The sequence below is a fragment of the Pipistrellus hanaki genome (genome assembly GCF_964339955.1).
Source record: "Pipistrellus hanaki genome assembly, chromosome: 17".
Lineage (NCBI taxonomy): Eukaryota > Metazoa > Chordata > Mammalia > Chiroptera > Vespertilionidae > Pipistrellus > Pipistrellus hanaki.
The window spans coordinates 8,774,433-8,793,360 of NC_140519.1; the positions used below are offsets into that span (position 1 = coordinate 8,774,433).

General features: G+C 44.5%; 1 protein-coding gene and 1 pseudogene across 2 annotated transcripts in view; one reads left to right on the forward strand and one right to left on the reverse strand.

Annotated features, from left to right (window-relative positions):
- The window catches only part of LRATD2 (LRAT domain containing 2), a 113,203-nt gene that overhangs the window by 66,983 nt on the left and 27,292 nt on the right, over positions 1-18,928 (forward strand). The window lies entirely within an intron of this gene.
- On the reverse strand, positions 15,113-15,604 carry LOC311612218 (peptidyl-prolyl cis-trans isomerase A-like; annotated as a pseudogene). Its single transcript has one exon. The product of its transcript is annotated as a peptidyl-prolyl cis-trans isomerase A-like (transcript).

The window sequence follows — 18,928 nt, forward strand, 5'->3', positions numbered from 1 at the left end:
TCTCCTGTTAGAATTCTTTGATGGAAGGGCCTGCTGTTTAAAAACAAGTGATTTTTCCTGTCTGACAAGTTAACCTTTTTAAGTTGAAATTCACTGATTTGGTGATAATAATATTTATGTTATGGGGGTATATTATATAAAGCATTTCCCTCAGTGCCATATCCATCAGAAGTATTCAATAAAGAGCTTTATTGTTATTTGTCTTTTATTTCCAATATTCAGCAGAGTGCTGGCATACTATATATACTGTGTAGACTTTTAAGGACTTGACCTGCAAGAAAGAAATAAAAACAAAACAAACAAACAAAAAAACACAACAAAACCCTGAAAATCAGGAAACCTAGGTCCAAGGTCTACCCCTGACACTAACTTGCAATGTGACCTTTCCAGACTTAGTGACCTCAGTCAACAGTTGAAGGGATTGGGTGATCTGATTTCAAAATCAGGACTTTCAGTGTTTCAGAATTTACTGGGGATCTTAAAAATTCTTTATAATAAAAGGCTAATAACCAAATCAACTGAACAGTGGAATGGCTGGTCGCTATGATGTGCACAGACCACCAGGGAACAGATGCTCAAGGCAGGAGCTGCCCCTGGTGGTCAATGTGCTTCCACAAGGGGAGCTCCACTCAACCAGAAGTCAACCTTCATGGCAGTGCTAAGGATGCCCAACTGATCCCAGGCCTAAGGGCTCCCAGACTGTGAGAGAGCACAGGCCAGGCTGAGGGACTTCCCCCGCCCCTTCCCCAGAGTGCACACATTTTGGGGACCAAGCTTCTAGTTAGTAATAATAATAAAATAATAAAAATGTGATAATAGTAATATAATAATAATAATACAAAGCAAAAGTATTACAAATCCCCCTCTATTCTAGAATTTTGCAAGAAAATCTAGATTTTAATGTTTAAGTGTAGTTTTTTTTTTTTTATCATTAATCAGATTGAAAATGACATTCCAAGGTCCTCTTATCTCCATTCCTCAATGATTGCATTTTAGTAGAGCTTAAAGATTATTCAAATAGTCTTAACAGAAAAAGAGAACATGGAATCTTCCCAATGCATGGAATTTTTATATCCCCTCATTTATTTAAAAAATGTCTATTTTGAGTCCATTTTAGGACAGAGGCTGAGGAAGAACCAGGAATCCCACAGGGAATAGCATGTAGTCTTTTCCTTGAAGTTGCTCCAGAGCTCAGGGAGGACAAAATCCCGTGATGTCAAGACAGTTGTCCCTGTTAGGATATGGGGGGAGATCTGAGGGGAAGACAAGACCAATGGCCCAGGAGGAGCTCAGACTCAGTCTTGGGTATTCAGAGGTGACTCCTGAAGGAAGTCACAGCTAGCTGCCTTCTGCCTTCCTTTCCCAAACGTAAGGGGAAGGATCAGGGCGTCCATACAGCAAACACACTAAGCTAAACCACAAGGCGTAAGTTGATTAAACCCAAAGCAGTCCTCTGTGAAATGGCAAAACATAATTAAAAGTTCAATGCTATTAAATCAGAAAAATACCACTTATTTTTTTTCTCCCCTAAATAGCAGCTGAACTGAACTCGTAAGCACTCACCAAGTGCTCATTATATGCCCAAGCCAAGCTGCGTTTGGCTTCCAGAGAAGTGCCTTGGCTCTGGAGTTGCCAGTATCAGCAGCAGCAGTTTGGGGCCAGGGTGGGGGGCTTTTTCCCAGCTGCACCATTAAAATGTTCCTAGTGTGGACAGAAAAGTTATTAACTCGCCACTCAAAAATATTTAAATGCCATTAAAAAGTTTCCACTCTCATAATAATTCTCCTTAATCGTGCAAAACTCAGCAGTGGACTCCAGTTCTGAGGTTGCATTTTCAAAGAACCCCGGAGAGGAAAGTCTCCAATTACCTAATTACCATATTTATTGCCAGACTCTGTTTTCTAATCCCTGATGACTGAGTCAGATATATTTATGGGCTGCTGCTTTGCTTCTTTGGCTCTGGGTACCGCGTTGGGCTTGTTGCAGCCTGAATGGCGAGCCTTTTGGTTTACAGACAAAAGAAAGGAAGCCTGGGCACCAATGGTTCTGAAAGCGACTCCCTGCCAGAACCAGGGCCAGAGCCAGAGCCAGAGCCAAAGCCAGAGCCAGGGCCAGAGCCAGAGCCAGAGGGGAAACCGTGGATGGCTGCCAAGTGATCCTTAGAGCATCAGACCCACCGTATTGCAATTGTAATGGATATAAAATTGAGCTGCGCAGATAATCTGGCTCCTCTCCTGCTAAGAGGACCCCAGCCCGGAGCCCTCTTGAATTCTGCTCCTTTCAAAGAGGGACACACGAGAGCAGAACTCTTTATTCTTTGATTGAAGCCTGGCCACACAAACAGGTTTGTCATCACGGAGGAGAAAATACATTCCATGGTGACCATACTGAAGGGCCCCTGGTTCCATCCCCGGGAAACAGTGGCTAGGAATCTGTAGATTGTTAAGTGGCTTGGTTCGTGGATGTTCAGTTTCAGTTTTATACAGCCCAGGGCAGAGCCGGCCTGTGTTTGTTACTGTTTTGTGAGGAGGTTAGCCATGACTAAGAAAAACAAAACCCCACCTTAACTATTTCAAACACTGTCTAGGTTACCTGATTCTTGGAGGAAAACAAAACAAAACAAACTCTGGTGGACTAAAATGAACCTAACTTGACTTAGCATTGTTTTATTTTCTTTTGCTTTTCCTCATTAAGTAAAGATTAAAGAAAGCACAAATACACACATAAACAGTAAAATAGAAACCAATTCTTGAAAATGCTTTCTTTTCCTAGTCAAGTGTAATATCTAGAAAGGCATTGTGTTCACATACCGGTTATGGCTTTATAGTTTTAGTATCTGCTTTTGAGTTGGGATATTTATAGCAACTTTTTCTCTAAATGACTGCAATATTTTCATATGTCCCCTTTCCTCCCTTTTGGGAAAGAAGGTCTTCCTTTAATGGTGGGTAGTTTGCATATATTACTTTAAATTAAGATATTCCTAGCCACTTTCTTCCTAAATCCTTCTAATATGGTGATCCATTTCCCCCACCCCCTTGCATCTAGATGAAAGACAATCTTCTGTATATCCTTTTATTTTCCCAAGAGACCCAGGTGGTATCATCGCAAATAGATGCCGCACATAGTGTTGAATCATTCTTAGCAGAAAAGCTCTTTGCTTACAAAATGCAAATAGAGATTTGCTCCTGGAATACCCTGCGATAGTGTTACAATAGCATGCCTAATAGCGGAACACGGGGACAGAAACTGAGCTGAGGCCCTTACGTGTGTCCAATTACAACAGTAAAACAGCACATATGTGATAACGATGTCATAAAGCCATAGAATTGAAATGGGAACTTTGTATTTGGAAAATGAAGGGAGGAAATGTAACATTTACTGAGCACAGGCAAAGGCTAGGGAGTATGCTTGAGTTTTCCCAAAGTTTTCTGATTTATTCCTGACCCGGCTCCTGCAAGGTGGGCCTCGTTACCCCAATGAGCCATGTAGTCATTAGTTCATGAGTTCCTAATTTGCAAACACAGACACACACAAATGTGCTCACTGATTCACTGGACGCCGGTGAAGGCTGGGCACGCCGGTAGGCTCTGCTGTGCAAAGTGAGCCAACCCTGTCTTTGAGGTGCACACAGTTTGGTGGGGAGAGTGCAGGGGAGGGTGCAAAGGAGCAGAAAGATGAATCCTGAAATGCTGAGCGCCACTGCAGAGACTTGAAGAAAATGTTGATGAAGCTAAGAGCAGAACCTGGGGTCACTGAGAGATCAAGGATCTTCCTCTCCTCCCTTCCCTAGACAGAAGTGTGGAGAACAGGGGCCTTTGGCTACGTATTTAAATGAATCCCTGCAAGGGATTCATTCTTCAGTAATGAAAGCAGCCCTGTTCTATCCCCCTGCAAGCTCTAAGAGGCCTAGCTTGGGAGGGGAGGTTGAATAAATGGGAGAAATTCTACTCTGCAGGATAATGTGACTTACAGATGCCATAGGTAGAGACAAGCTTTCCAAATTATGAAGAGCTTCCAGAATTAGTTTCTGTCTACTGTGTTTGAGGCTATCATTTCCCCAAAGGAGTGCTGGGCAGTTATATCCTAGGAGTATTTAGCCTGATAAGTGTGTCTGTACCCTCACTGTGGGCACTTGCGAAAGGGTGGGGTTTGAAGGGTGTGGACCATGCTGGGGAAATCTCTCCCCCTCTTCTGTGAACCATCAATGGCACTCGGTGACGGTCGTTAGGTAGTGTCTCCTGAGACCAAACATGTGTGTGTGTGTTTTTCATACCAATTCTCCAATAAGTCAATTCAATTCTGACACTAGCTACTTAGAGTTAGTGCAGACCCCACAGGACTGCCCTCACTTCAGACACCAAATGCAAATGGAATTCCCAGGCCACCCGCATGTTGGCCCAGCCGATACCAATGCACACCACCTTCCCAATGAGTTCTCTGGCCCACAAGCTCTCTGAGTCTCATTGTCCAAGAATTTGTATAACCCAATACTCAGCCCTCCTTCCCTCCATTGAGGTCAGGGTGGGGCGGGAGGGGCAAGAGCTGGAAGGTCTCACCCTCTAATCACAGTTTGGTTTTTCTGATGACCAGCTCATTTTTTGAAGCTGTCTAGGGAACCCCACCTTGTAGTAGCCCATTAGCATAAATGCTATGTGGTCAAAAAGGGCTTGTTGTGAATAATAAAAGACACTCCTAGCCCTCAGGAAATCCCAAGGGTTTCAGGAGCTCTGTGACAGAAATTGAGGCCAAATACACTGTGGGACAGTTAGCAGAAGAGAGGGATTTTAACGGAGGCATTTGACTCCTGAGGCCTGCCTGTGATCCACCTGATTTCCCTGCCTATCCTTGGCATCACTACAACTATCACACCTTTAAAGCAGATCCAGACGCACTTGGTGTAAGAAGACAGGTGAAGGGTCAGCCCTGAGCGCCCACAGCTGACATCTTGTGATGCATAGTCAGGGGCTCCAGGATGGAGATGTGGAGAGAAGTGCATGTGGCCAGAACCACCAGGCACAGTGCTTTAGGTTGTTCACTGCACAAGGCCACTCAGCCAAGGACCAGAGGAGCTCAGGGGAGACTGAAATCTAGTCTCGCCCAGCATTGTGTGTGATGTGGGGCTGTGTTGGCTTGAAGAAGGAGTATTTCTCTGTTTCCCTCAGAGTTGCCATTTGGATTAGCTGTGTCCTGCTTATGATTAAATAATGGTCATAAAGATGATAACTAATATAAAAACTGCTCTCACCAACTTAGTGAAAATTGTAGTATCTGAAATTGTTGAATAATATGAATAGAACTATGTAAGCATTACAACTCTAAAAAGTCATATGCTCAGGAAAAATAAGATCTGGGGTGAGATATTGGTTCTCTCTTTTATCCCCCCCCCCCTCCCCACACACACACATTTTCAGTGACATGGTTCTATGGCATTTACAATGCAAATAAATATTTAAAAAGAAAGACTGCAATGCTATTTTTGCATCTTTGGCTTTCTCCAAGACAGATTAAAGTGCATGTGTATGTAATGTAAGTGCCGTTCGGAGGAAGCAGAGGCACAGAGACTGAATGATCCCGAATGGGACTATCAGAAGTATGTGAGTTGGAAATGGCAAGGACTAAGGGAAGGCTGCTCCATGTGCAAACAGATTAGATGTGTATTCTTTTTTTAACCACCGTCAAGCAATCTCCCTCCTCCATCATATACTCATTTCAATAAGTGAAGATTTATTTGGCACAGTAACTCTGTTAATAGGAAAACACCTCCTCTGTGAAGATTTAACCTCATAGATGCCACACTGTGCCTAAACTTATTTAGATCAGTATCTCACCGAGAGTCCCACCTGCAGTTTCTCTGTTATCACAACTTTTTCAGATCAAGGAGCCTGAAAAGGGGTGTTGCATGCTTTCCTGTCATCAGCCTTCTCCTGGTAACCACCATTTCTGAAGAGGACCCACTTTCCAGAGATTTGGGCTCCAGTACTGAGCTTCCAAAGAACTTCTCTCCTAACAGTGGCAAGGATGACAGGGACGATGCTGTAGACACTGACAATCATTGGCACTCTCTGGGTGCTTTATATGCCAGGTATATCCTGAAGTGCCTTACACGCATCATTTCACTTCATCCTGACAGTGTTATCATAGAGCAGGTGCCATGTTTCCCATGTAATCATTGAGTAAACTTGTGAGGGGTCATGTGCTCAAAGGCAGCTGGGAATTTCATACAAGTCTGTTTGATCCTAAACCTGAGCTTTTAACCAGAGCATCACAGTTTTTTCTTTATAATGAGAGGAAGCCATTTTTTTTATATATAAAGAGGCAGATAGCAAATAGTATTTCAAGCATTGTTGACCAGGAGGCAAAATTGGGGTAATTATGTAGGTCCTTAAATGTAAAGAGAGAAAACTGGCTTCTGCAAATTGTAATTGATGAAACTCAAAACTTTATTTGTGGACATTAAAAGTTACTTTCATGTCCTGTTCAAATATCAAAAACTCTTATAATCCTCATGACAGACTTTCAATCATTTAAGAACGCAAAAACCATTCTTAGCTTGGAGGCCATGCAAAAGAAAGCATAGTAGGGGAGTGAAGCAATTTGATGACCACTATCCTAGCTGGGATGTCTTTGGGCAGGTAGTTGTGGATGGCAGTGGATAGGACACTTAACCAACAATCAAAGGGCAATCAGTGACCTGGGACTTTGGGAGAGAAAACAAAAGGGATGTAGAGTGCCAACTCCTTCAGTGTCACCATTCTTCTGAAACTTCCTTTTGCCCTGAGTGGTGAGGTCCCTGGTTTTAACTTAGCCAGTGACAAATTCTTCAGGGACAGTGAACAGAATACTTGAAATTGGAACTGGTCTAGAAAATCCAGCATATGTCTATTTAGTTGTAGGTTATATTTAGATGTTAAAATTAGTTTGGAACTCTGCTCACTTCTATCTCTTTCTCTCTTTCTCTCTCTCTCTCTCTCTCTCTCTCTCTCTCTCTCTCTCTCTCATCCCTTCTCTCTCTGTTATTGTAACACACTTGTTCAAGTAGAGGGAAGAAGAGGAAAAGGAAAAAGTAAAAGGAGGACAAAGAAGAGATGGGAAAAGAGCTGTCCGTATGGCCCATGATTTCATCATATTCCATGGGGAATTTATGTACATATTTAGTGTTCTGGAATTCAGCCAACTATTGTGGAGGCGGAGTGATGGAGAGAAAGGACACTCAGAGCAACCTACAGTTACTAAAGGATTTACACACATTGCCAGGTAGCAGACATGGCTTCATCCCCATCTGGCTAAACAACCTTCATGATCTCTGTGTCATCCTCTAAAACAAGGAAGAGCTCAACATTTGATATTTATGAATTGGGACCCTTGAGTATATCTAAATTTGAACTAGCAATTGCTTTTCTAGAAAAAAATATCATGAACAGAGAGTGCAAATAATGTAACTTTACATTATGGAAAATCACATTTGGTCTTCCAACACTAGGCACACTCTGAAAATAAAACTTCATTTGAGAGAGACAAGCATTTGGAATCCCTAGCGAATTCTGTATCAAATTTTAAGAGAGAATATGGGGTTCTTACAATTGGTATTAGACTGAAGTACATTACACTAAATTAGAACCCTGTAGTCAAGGCCCAAATGGCAACAGCTGAACCTGGAGGAAGAAAAATACAACCTAAAAAAAAAAAAAATTGGCTCAGTGGATAGAGTGTCGGCCTGCGGACTGAAAGGTCCCGGTTTCGATTCCAGTCAAGGGCATGTACCTTGGTTGTGGGCACATCCCCAGTGGAAGGTGTGCAGGAGGCAGCTGGGTGATGTTTCTTTCTCATCGACATTTCTAACTCTTTGTCCCTCTCAATTCCTCTCTGTGTAAAATCAATAAAATATATTAAAAAAAAAAGAAAAATACAACCTAATGCCAACCTACAGTTACTAAAGGATTTACACACATTGCCAGGTAGCAGACAGAACTTGGCGTTTCACATTCATAGAATATCAGCATTCGTGTTGACAAGAAGGACACAGTCAAAGGACCTGGGCTTGAGTCCTGGCTCTGTCCTTACCAGCTGTATGACCTTAAGGAAGTTATCTACAATAGTTACCCCATGCCTCAGTTTCCCATTTTAAAGTGGAGATACTATCTACTAATCAGTGTTATGAGGCTCAGATTTATTCATTTATTCATCTATTCAATGAGCAATTCTTTTTTTTTTTTAATCAATCTTTATTGTTCATATTATTACAAAGGTTCCTCATTTCTTCCCCCCTCCACCAGGTTTCCACCCCACCCTCTGCCCCCTCCCCATCCCCCATTGTCTTCATCCATAGGTGCACAGTTTATGTTCAGTCTCTTCCTCCCTCCCTTTCCCCTACAGTAAATCCCTTTTCAGATAGTAAATCTGTTACTTAGCATTTTCTCATATCAATAATACCTCCACATGCCCAATGATACACTTCACACAAAAGACATTTCCAAATAGGTCAACCAGCCTCATCCAGGCCCCACCCAAGGCACTCACAGATCAACACCCCAGCGCTATACTAACTCAACACATCCAGATCTAAGCCTTCATCACTTGATTCAGCAGACCCTCAAGTTCCCACAAAAGTTTCCAGCCATGTCTGAGAGGCAGCCATGGGCAGGGACAGGCGAGGAGCGAGCTGTTTCGGGCCTGGCTGCTCCGGGCCTGGCCTCTGTTGCTCTGGTTCGTTCCACAACCAGCTGCTCCGGGTCTGGTCACTGCCGCTCCCGACCTAGTTGCTCTGGACTTGGCTGTTGCTGCTACAGGCCTGGCCGCACCCGACCCGGCTGCTCTGGGCCTGGTTGTTCCAGTCCCGGCCGCTCCGGGCCTGGCCGCTCCCAGCCTGTCAGCCGCTGCTCCAGGCCTGGCCACACCAGACCCGGCTGCTCCGGGCCTGGCCGCTCCCAGCCTGGCAGCTGCTGCTCCTGGCCTGGCCGCACCATACCCGGCTGCTCCGGGCCTGGCTGCTCCCAGCCTGGCAGCTGCTGCTCCGGGCCTGGCCACTCCTAGCCTGGCAGCTGCTGCTCTGGGCCTGGCCGCACCAGACCCGGCTGCTCCGGGCCTGGTCACTCCCAGCCTGGCAGCTGCTGCTCCGGGCCTGGCCGCTCCCAGCCTGGCAGCTGCTGCTCCTGGCCTGGCCGCACCAGACCCGGCTGCTCCGGGCCTGGCCGCTCCCAGCCTGGCAGCCGCTGCTTTGGGCCTGGCCGCACCAGACCCGGCTGCTCCGGGCCTGGCCGCTCCCAGCCTGGCAGCCGCTGCTCCGGGCCTGGCCACACCAGACCCGGCTGCTCCGGGCCTGGCTGCTCCCAGCCTGGCAGCTGCTGCTCCGGGCCTGGCCACTCCTAGCCTGGCAGCTGCTGCTCTGGGCCTGGCCGCACCAGACCCGGCTGCTCCGGGCCTGGCCGCTCCCAGCCTGGCAGCCGCTGCTCCAGGCCTAGCCGCACCCGACCCGGCTGCTCCGAGCCTGGCCGCTCCCAGCCTGGATGCTCCGTGCTTGGCTACTGCTGTTCTGGGCCTGGCTGCTCCCAACCCAGCTGCTCTGGGCCCGGCTTCTCCGGGCCCAGCCACTCCGTGTCTGGGTGTTCCTGGACTGGCCACCCTGGGCGTGGCCGCCTCTGCCTCAGGCCTGGCTGCCACTGCCCCAGGTCTGGCTGCTCCAGTGCTGGCCGTTGATGCTCTTGTTCTGGCTGCTGCTGCTCTGGGGCCTGGCCACTGCTGCTCCGGGCCCAGCTGCCACTGCCTTGTGCCTGGTCACTCTAGGCCTGGTCGCCGCTGTTCCAACATTCTGTCCCTTTTTTCTTTTTTTTTCTTTAAAAAAAAAAACAAAAACGCATTTATGTTGCAATGTTGGCTGGTGAGTTGAGTTCTGACTTAGTCTTTGATTTTTCAAGATCTTCTTTGTATTCTTTCTTAAGTAATTTTACTATCATTTGCTCTCACTTGATTTCTTCACATTGAGAACTTCTTTGGTTTCTTCCTCCTTGTCCTAGGAGCTCAGCAGGTTGGCCTGTGGCACCCCTTTGTTCTCCGCAGGCTCCTGTGCTGCTTCAGCCTGTTACCGGGGTCGGCCGCCCGCGCTCAGCAGTCGAAGACTCAGGGGCACCCCCCCCCCCCCCGGGGGCCCCGTCGCCCAGCTCCTTGCTGGCGCCCGGCTGGCCGGTGTCCGGCAGGGGCTCCTGCTCCTCCTCGCGTTCCTCCAGTCTGGAGCTTTCTTTCTCCCTCCCACTAGGGGAGTCCAGGATCAGAGTCAACAGACTGTCCTCTGCGTGCAGTGTGCGCGACTCCGGGGGCTCGGCCTTTCGCCGCGTTCCCAGGACTCCACCTCACAGCCCTGTCTCCCCCTGCCCGAGCCTGGGTCCCCAGGGACTGGCCCAGACCTGGAGTTCGGGGCGGTCCGGACTGAGGCTCAGCGCCGCCGGATGCTTTGTTTCTTCCGGCTAGGGTAATCCAGCATCAGAGTCAACATTCAGTCCTCTTGCGTGCGCGCGACTCCGGGGGCCCCGCCTTTCGCCGTCCCCGGGATTTCGCCTCACAGCCCCGTCTCCCCCTGCCGGAGCCTGGGTCCCCAGGGTCTGGCCCATAACTTGGGGCTCAGCGCTGCCGGTTAGGGGGTTCAGCCCAGGCTGGGGGTTCTATTTCCTTCCTGCTAGGGAACGCCAGGCAGCATCCAGCCCTCTCCTCCTCTCCGGCTGCGACTTCTCCGCGCGCGTGCGTGCGAGTGCGCAGCATGTCTCCGTACCTTAGGCTTTTTTTCAGCTCCTCTGATTTTCCTTCTGGTTTTCTCCCTCCTTCCTATTGTAGAGTTTTCAGTCAGTCGACTATCTGTAGCTCTGGGCAATGTCCACTCTACATTTTAGTTGTATTCCATTGAAATTGTTGTGAGCTGCTGCGGCTAGGTGTCTACCCGAGCAGCCATCTTGGATCCTCCCTCAATGAGCAATTCTTAAGTTTCTTCTATATACCAGAGCCTAAGGATAAAAATATATAATAAGTGCATGGTCATTTTTCTTAAGGGGCTCAATTGGGAAAGCAGTAAGTAAATAAGAAACAGCGTGACAGTGGTATGCAGAGGGTGCTGTGGGAGCAAAGAAGGAGGATCCCTATCCTTCTTAATAGGGAGTGAAGGTTCCAGAAGAAGTAATGTAAGTAAAGTCAAAACTGAATGGGGATTAGCCAAGGTAAAGGAGAAGGTGGGTTCTAGGACAAGATGGCAGCATAAACAAAGGGCTAGAGGGTAAAAGGTGGTGTGTTTTGAAAACTGCCTGGAGAGTGTAGTTGGCAAGTAAGTTGATTTCTGCCATGTGGTTAAAAAGTTGTGTCATTTTGCCCTAGCCAGTTTTGCTCAGTGGTTAGAATGTTGGCCCGTGAACATTGCAATGGTGACAGGTTCAATTCCCGGTCAAGGGATTATATCTAGGTTGCAGGCTCACTCCATGGCTCAGGTCAGGGTTCATGCCAGAGGCAACCAAACAATATGTCTGTCTTCTCTCTCTCTCTCTCTCTCTCTCTCTCTCTCTCTCTCTCTCTCTCTCTCTCTCCTCCTTCTCTTCTACTCTCTCTCAAAATGAAAAAAATATCCTTGGGTGAGGATTTTAAAAAAAAGTATTATTTTATCTAGTCCATGTCTCAACGAGGTAATTAAGGTTCCCATCAGTGACAAGTTATGTTGATTGCATGCACTCTTGATATGATGTGTTGAAAATGGCACCTCAGGTCTGTGGTCTTCCTTCCCCAAACCTAAAAACCCACTGTAACTCTGAAAAAGATATTAGACAAACTCAAATTGAAGGACAGTGTGTGGAGTCTTTGACTAGCAATCTCCAAAACTGTCAAGGTCAACAAAAACACAGCCTGAGGAAACTAATAGAAATCAGAGAAGGCTAAGGAGACTAGATGACTAAATGTATTATGGTTTCCTGCATGGGATACTAGGACAGAAAAAAAAGGAAATTAGGGGAAAACTAGTGAAATACAAATAAAGTATACAGATTAGTTAATACTGGTTACCAATCTTAGTTCCTTAGTTGTGACCATTATACTATGGTAATGTAAGATGCTAGTAATAGGGGAAATGAGGTGAGAAAAATAAGGGAACTTCCGGTATTATCTTTGCCCCCCCCCCCAACCCCCTACCAAATAAACCTAATATTATTCTAAAATTTAAAGTTTATATAAAAATATACAATATTATAATTCTTTCACTCTTGGGTAAGAAATAGAAAACCCTCCAAGTCATATTATTGTCCCTGAGCACATTTCACAACCTTATCATTGTCTGGGAGAAATCTCCAAATCTCCTCCCAATATAAGCTGTGCTGAGAAAAATGGATATTTCTGAGATCAGCTGGCATTAAGCCTTATTTAAAGTGTGAGAGTTCAAAGAAAAACAGAGCGAGATAAGAAAGGGTCTTTGGATTTAAGATTCCCTGGGGCCCTTTTCATCTGACACTTAATTTGATGAGAGAACATCATTCTCTGACATTTTGGAATCTGGGAGGAGGCCAACAGAGTTCAGCACTTTTCAATTATGTTAATAAATCCCAATCCTATAATTGGGAGGACTCTTCTCTCACCAATTTGAAGAAGGAAAATAGTTTTCTAAGGGCAGGTTAGAGCCAGTACAGTGGGACCCAAGAACCCCAAAAAGAAAGGAAATAGACCTGGGTTCTGGGCAAATGGAGCCACCCACTGCTGTTTGCTTCCCTATATTATGAAATGGGGACTTTGGAGCTGTTTATTTTCTCCCTCTAGCTCAAATATTCTAGGATTCATTTTATAGATGGTTGAAAACATGTTCAGGGTCATAGCATCTCTTTTCACAAGACTGAATATTTGCAGAGCCAAGAGGAATTTCTAAACATTGATTTAACACAACTATATTTTGAAAGGCAGCTTACTTTCCAAACTAATGAGTTTGGATGGTTCAGCTTAATGCAGAATATTTTTCACAGAATTAACCAGACTATTTGCTTATATCTGTTGGGTTGGTTCTAGGGAATTTTTTTTTTTTCTTTCCAGAGTTTTCCTTTCAAAGTGTTCATTTCTCAGAGTCTTCCTGAATGCTGACTGACCATAGGTAGTCACACCTCCCCTGTTTCTCTCTTCATTTCTGGGTGCAGTCCAGGACTAATGGAAAGACTACTTGTCTAATCCTGGATTTCACCATGGCCAGTGTGGCTCAATTGGTTTGGCATCGTCACATTCACTTAAGGTTGTTGGTTTGATTCCCTGTCAGGGTACATGCCTAGGTTGCAGCTCAGTCCTCAGCAGGGGGCATGCAGGAGGCAGCTGATCAATGTTTCCCTCTTATCTCTCTCTGTCTCCCCTCCAACTTCTTTCCTCTCTCTCTAAAAATTAATAAAAATGTTATTTAAAAAATAAAAATAAACCTGCATCTTTCAAGAGACCTGGAACTAAGTCCTGACTCTCCCACTAATTTCCAGGGAGGCCTTTGACAGTGACTTTTCTTCTCTGAGTACCAATTTCCTTATCTATATAGTCGAGGGTGAATTATAACCTTACCATTGCTCCTCTGGATACAAATACCAGCCTCATTCTGGAAGATTCTAAGAAGGGAGGTGGAAAAGCTTTTCTCATTTATTCATTCTGTCAGTCATTTTCTGAATCATTTATTGATTCCATTCTTCACATACTCAAATATGTAGAGGGGACTATATTTGATTAGTCCTAAATGTCATCAAGAAGTTTATATTGAAGTAGGGGGGGGGGACACTATAATTTGATGTAATAAAATTATACAGGAGGTGCTAAGGATCCTGGAAGGAGGAATAACCAGCTCTTGGTCAACCAGAGAACAGCAAACTTGTTTCTGCTTCTTGTTCTTTGCACTCGCTATTCCTTTTCTGGACACTGTTCCTGCAGACATACTCATGGCTTGCTCTGCAGCCTAACTCAATTTTCTGCTCAAAATTCCCCCTTCAGTGAATCCTTTCTCTATTACACATTCTCTTCCTTACTGTGCTTCATTTGTCATCAATGACAATGTATTACATATTTAGATGTTTGTTTATCATCTATTCACTGGATGTAAACACCAGGAAGGCAGGTGCTTCTGTCTTGTTGACCATAATATCTCCAGTATCTAGGTCTGTGTTTTGTGAATATTTGTTAAATGCTGAATGAATGAATGCTGAGTTATTCAAGAAAGCTTCCAGGAGGGGGTAGGTGGCAATTTGGCTAAGCAATTGAAAGCATGAGTAGGAGCTACTATGGCAAAGAACAGTGAGAACAGGAATTCTAGGTAGAAGAAATATGAATAGAAGCCAGTAGGAATAGGGGATCTTGGATTGTTACCTAAACTGCAAATAGCTGAAGCCTAAGATGAGAGGGTGATATAAGTGGCCAGCCATGAGGTGCAATCACATGTGGCTGTGGACACCAGACAAGGAAGGGTGTTGCTAGGGAGTGAAGGTGAAGAGCCATCAAAAGAACCCAGTCAGAGAAGTAGAATTTACTCATGTTCTCAAATCTTATTATGGATTTTCATTGAAACCCTCATTTCCAACCTCCTTTGTTGGCATTCTATTAGACTGGGTCTTTCAGAAATTTTTGCCTATGACCCACAAGAAGAAATAAATTAAACATGATGTCCCAGTTAATAGATAGATTGATAGGTGATAGATAGATACATAATCATTACTATATGCAATGCACTCTATATTCATTACTCTTCTGTTCTGTTCTATTCTGTTCTATTTTGTTCTGTTCTGTTTCATTTCATTCTGTGCCATTTAGTTCTATTCCATTCCAATTAATTATTAAAAATGTGTGTTCTCACTAAACTACTACACTGATTTTTCTACCCATTATTTTCAAATATTCCTGTAACTGGATCGTGATGTAAATATCTTTTTTTTTCTACAGACAACTGTTTAGTTTTTATTTCATAATCATAAACTTAACTCTGCAATCTAGCTAGACTGGGAAGGGGTAAGGAAACTAGGGAACCCAATGAACCGTGGAAAGAGCACAAAGATTATAGAACACTCCAAGCAAATTGGGATGAAGAGGTGCTCTCCTGAGCTAAGGAAGGAATGGTCTGGTGGTTAAGATAAAACACAAATAAAATTTATTAGAGTTGTCCACAGTTAGCAATGGCAATCTTCCTGATGGTCTTGCCATTTCTGGACCCAAAGCACTCCATGGCTGCCACAATATCCAGGCCTTCTTTCACCTGCCTGAAGGCCAAAGGCTTGCCACCCACCCACTCAGGCTTGGCGGTGCAGAGGAAAAACTGAGCACTGCTTATGTTAGATCCAGCATTTGCCATGGACAAGATGTCAGGACCTGTATGTTTCAGGACGAAGTTCTCATCCTTAAATTTTCCCCCGTAGATGGACTTGCCGCCTGTGTCATATGGAATGTGAAGTCACCACCTGGTACATAAATCCCGGCATAATTCTGTGAAAGCAGGATCCCTTATAACCAAATCTTTTCTCCCTAGTGTTCAGAGCTCAGAAGTTTTCTGCTGTCTTTGGAGCTTTGTCTGCAAACAGCTCAAAGGAGATGCAGCCCAAGGGCTCGCTGGGGATGGGATGTTGAAGAACACAATGGGGTTAATCATGGCAGCTCCGGAGGCAGTGGCATCTGCTTTTTATTTTATTTTACTGAGCATTGCATTCAAGAAAGTCTCAGCAATACTTATAACCCAAGGCCCAGCCCAGAGATAACTGCTTCAGAGAGCACACCCCCGCAAATGGCCTTTGACTCTGGGCTCACTCAGGGTCAACCTGGTAGAATTCTGTGATGAAGAACTGGAAGGCCAGTTAATGGCCCTTGCCTTCAGCAGCCAAAGCTCAGGGAATGGGATGCCTTCTGATAATGTTCTCTGAGCACACCAACAGCAGTTGCCTTTCAATGCACAGTTATATGAAATAACTCCTTAAAATGACCTGATTCCGGGCAGGGAGCCCCAAGGGTGGTGGATGAATTTCTTGTGAAGATCATCATTGTTGCTAGTGGTCATTCTAGTAATAGGCATATAATAGAGTAGTATTTGTCTGGTGTAGTTGGAGTCTGCCTGCTTTATAGGTTGTTGATTTTAACTTTCAGGAGGGAAGACAGCTTTTGAAATAAATCATTGCCTAAAGCAACCAGGGGCCTTCACATCACTTTTAATAAAGGAGAAGGTAGTGTACCAATGGAAAAGAGCATACCATTATGAGTTCCAAGGCCTGGATCAGAGTCTAAAACTGCCTCCCTGTGTGGCCATGGGCAAACCAACTCACCTCACCTGTTTAGACTCAGCTACACCCCCCCACACACACACATTGATTTCAGAGAGGAAGGAAGAGAGAGAAAGAGAAAGAAACATTAATGATGAGAGAGAATCATTGACCAGCTGCCTCCTGCACACCCCCTACTGGGGATCTAGCCCACAATCCAGGTATGTGCCCTGACACCTGACTAGGAATTGAACCTTGACCTCCTGGTTAATGGGTTGATGCTCAATCACTGAGCTACACCAGCCAGGCTAGATTCAATTTTCTTACAAATAGGACAAGTATAGCAATACCTTTCCTTGATTCACAGAGGCACTTAAGTGAGAAAAAGAATAGCATATCTTAAAGTGCATTGCTGTGTCCCAAATTCTCATATAAGTGATAATGGTTTCTATTGAGCACGAATGAGGACAATTAATGAATGTCTTCTAGCAATAATATAACTACCATCTTACGGGTGAGGAAACTGAGGCCCCAGAGAGATGAAAAACTTGATAAATAAATGGAGCAATTAGTGATGAATCCAGAATTCAGATAGAGGCCGTTCTGGTTTTCAAATCATTGTGAGCCACTATGCTGTGAAGTTGACATTTCAGAGAAGACATGAACTCCAAGGCCACATTTGCCTTGACCATGAGGCATTTTGCCCTTTTCTTTGTACTCACAATGGCTGGTCCAGAGTACACCCTCAGCCTGTATCAGCTAAAAACAAATATCCTCACTCATCCTCTTTTTACTCTTTTTTTTGGGGGGACACTTACATTATTGTTATGATTTTTGGGGGGTGGGATACAAAATTACTGTCACCTAGCATAGCTCACTGTCACATCTGAATTAGCAATAAAAAGGACAAGGATGAGCTGGATTCAGGAATAAAATTTGTTCAGGTGAAAAATATATAACAAACCAAATGCCTGTTTAGTTCATTTTCAAATATGGGCACCGTGCCATCAGAATGTCACACAGAAAGGGCTCACGCTGCAATTGTGTATTAGTGATTGTGAAATAAGCATCCAGCTCGGTTGAGTTACATCTGGCTCAATGTGAGACCCTCTCATTTGCAGTTTCTTGCGTTTTCTGTGAAGGCCCTGGCTTGGGTCCAGCAGGGTAGAGATCACAGCTTCCTAATCCAGGGTTTTAACTGCATTTGATATGCACGCAGGACAGAGAAAGGCACTATTGAATCTCTCAGGGCTGACACAGAGAACTAGAGAGTGGCTTAACCAACAACAATTTATTTTCTCATGAGTCTAGACTTGGATCAAGGTATCTGCAGGGTTGTCGTTTTTAGTGCTTTTCTGAATACCTTTTCCCGGGATTGCAGATGGTCATTTTCTCTCTGTCTTCCCATAGCCTTCTCGCTCTTTGCTCTAATCTGTAATAATAAAAGCATAATATGCTAATTGGATCGGACAGCCGAACGACCTTCCGGGCATCCTTCTGGAGGAAGCTGCTGCCGCAGTTGTGAAGGCCAAGCCCCTTGCACAAATTTCATGCATCGGGCCTCTAGTCTCCTTATAAGGATGCCAGCCAAATGGAATTAAGGTCCACACTGGTGACCTCATTTAGCCTTACTTATCTCTTTAAAGACCCGGTCTCCAAATATAGTTACATTCTAAGGTACTAGGGGTTAGGTTGGAGGATGGAGACACAATTCAGCCCATACCAGTCACAATGTGGAACAAAATAAAACAAAAATGATGGGAATTGGATGTAGAAGTGACACTTTCAATCTTTAATAAAATCTTGGGTCCTGGGAGTGAAAGGAACACAAACAGAATTCTCTAGGTTTGTGTATTTCTTTTCTTTCAGCCAAGAAATAGATTTCAATCACTTTTTCGTGTGTCTGTTGTTAAACTCAAGAAGTCTCTTTCACATTGGGGAATAGCAGATTAGTATTTCCCAGGGGGAAGGGCTTGTTTGGCGACATCTGGGCTCTCTCTTCATTCTGCAAGAACCCTGCTCGCACATTTATGAGCAATTTCTCCCAGGAACCAGGGAGGAGGAAGAAAAATATTTCACCATCTAAGAGAAATCCCCCAGAGGTCAGATGGCTTTGTGTTCTTGCAGAGCCTGTGAGGGATAGAGTTGAAGGTGGGACCTTGTGGAGGCTTCATGAGGAGCTTGTGCTTGTGGATAAGTCCTCCACCCAAGCTGGTGTGGTACCCACCATTCTGTCTAGACTTTCTTGCCTGAGAAAACTCTTCAGAGCACTCTGTATTTTGGATTTTGCTATTTCAGACTCTGCCTGGATTATTGGCACCCAAATAGTTAACCCTTTTACATTCTTTTTCTTAATCAGGTTTATTGAGGTATAATATACATACAGTAAAATTCACTCTTTTTTAGGTGTAGTTTGAAGAATTTTGAAAACTCTGTACATTCTGTAACTCATACCACAATTGAGATACAGGTTATGTTTCTCTATCCACATATCTACTATGCCTTTGTATTTTTAAAAACATTTAGTAGAATTCAAAAGTGAAATTATCTGGAGCAATTGGTAAGGATGTAACTTAGAATAGCTAGAAAACTATTGGGTCGGCAGCTAAGTAATTGCGGGTTTCACACATATATGGCTTCAGTTGAATTTTTAGGTTTGCAGACGTAGTACAAATGTAAAACACATTTTGTTATTTGATAGTTGGCTATTCAGCTGTTAATCA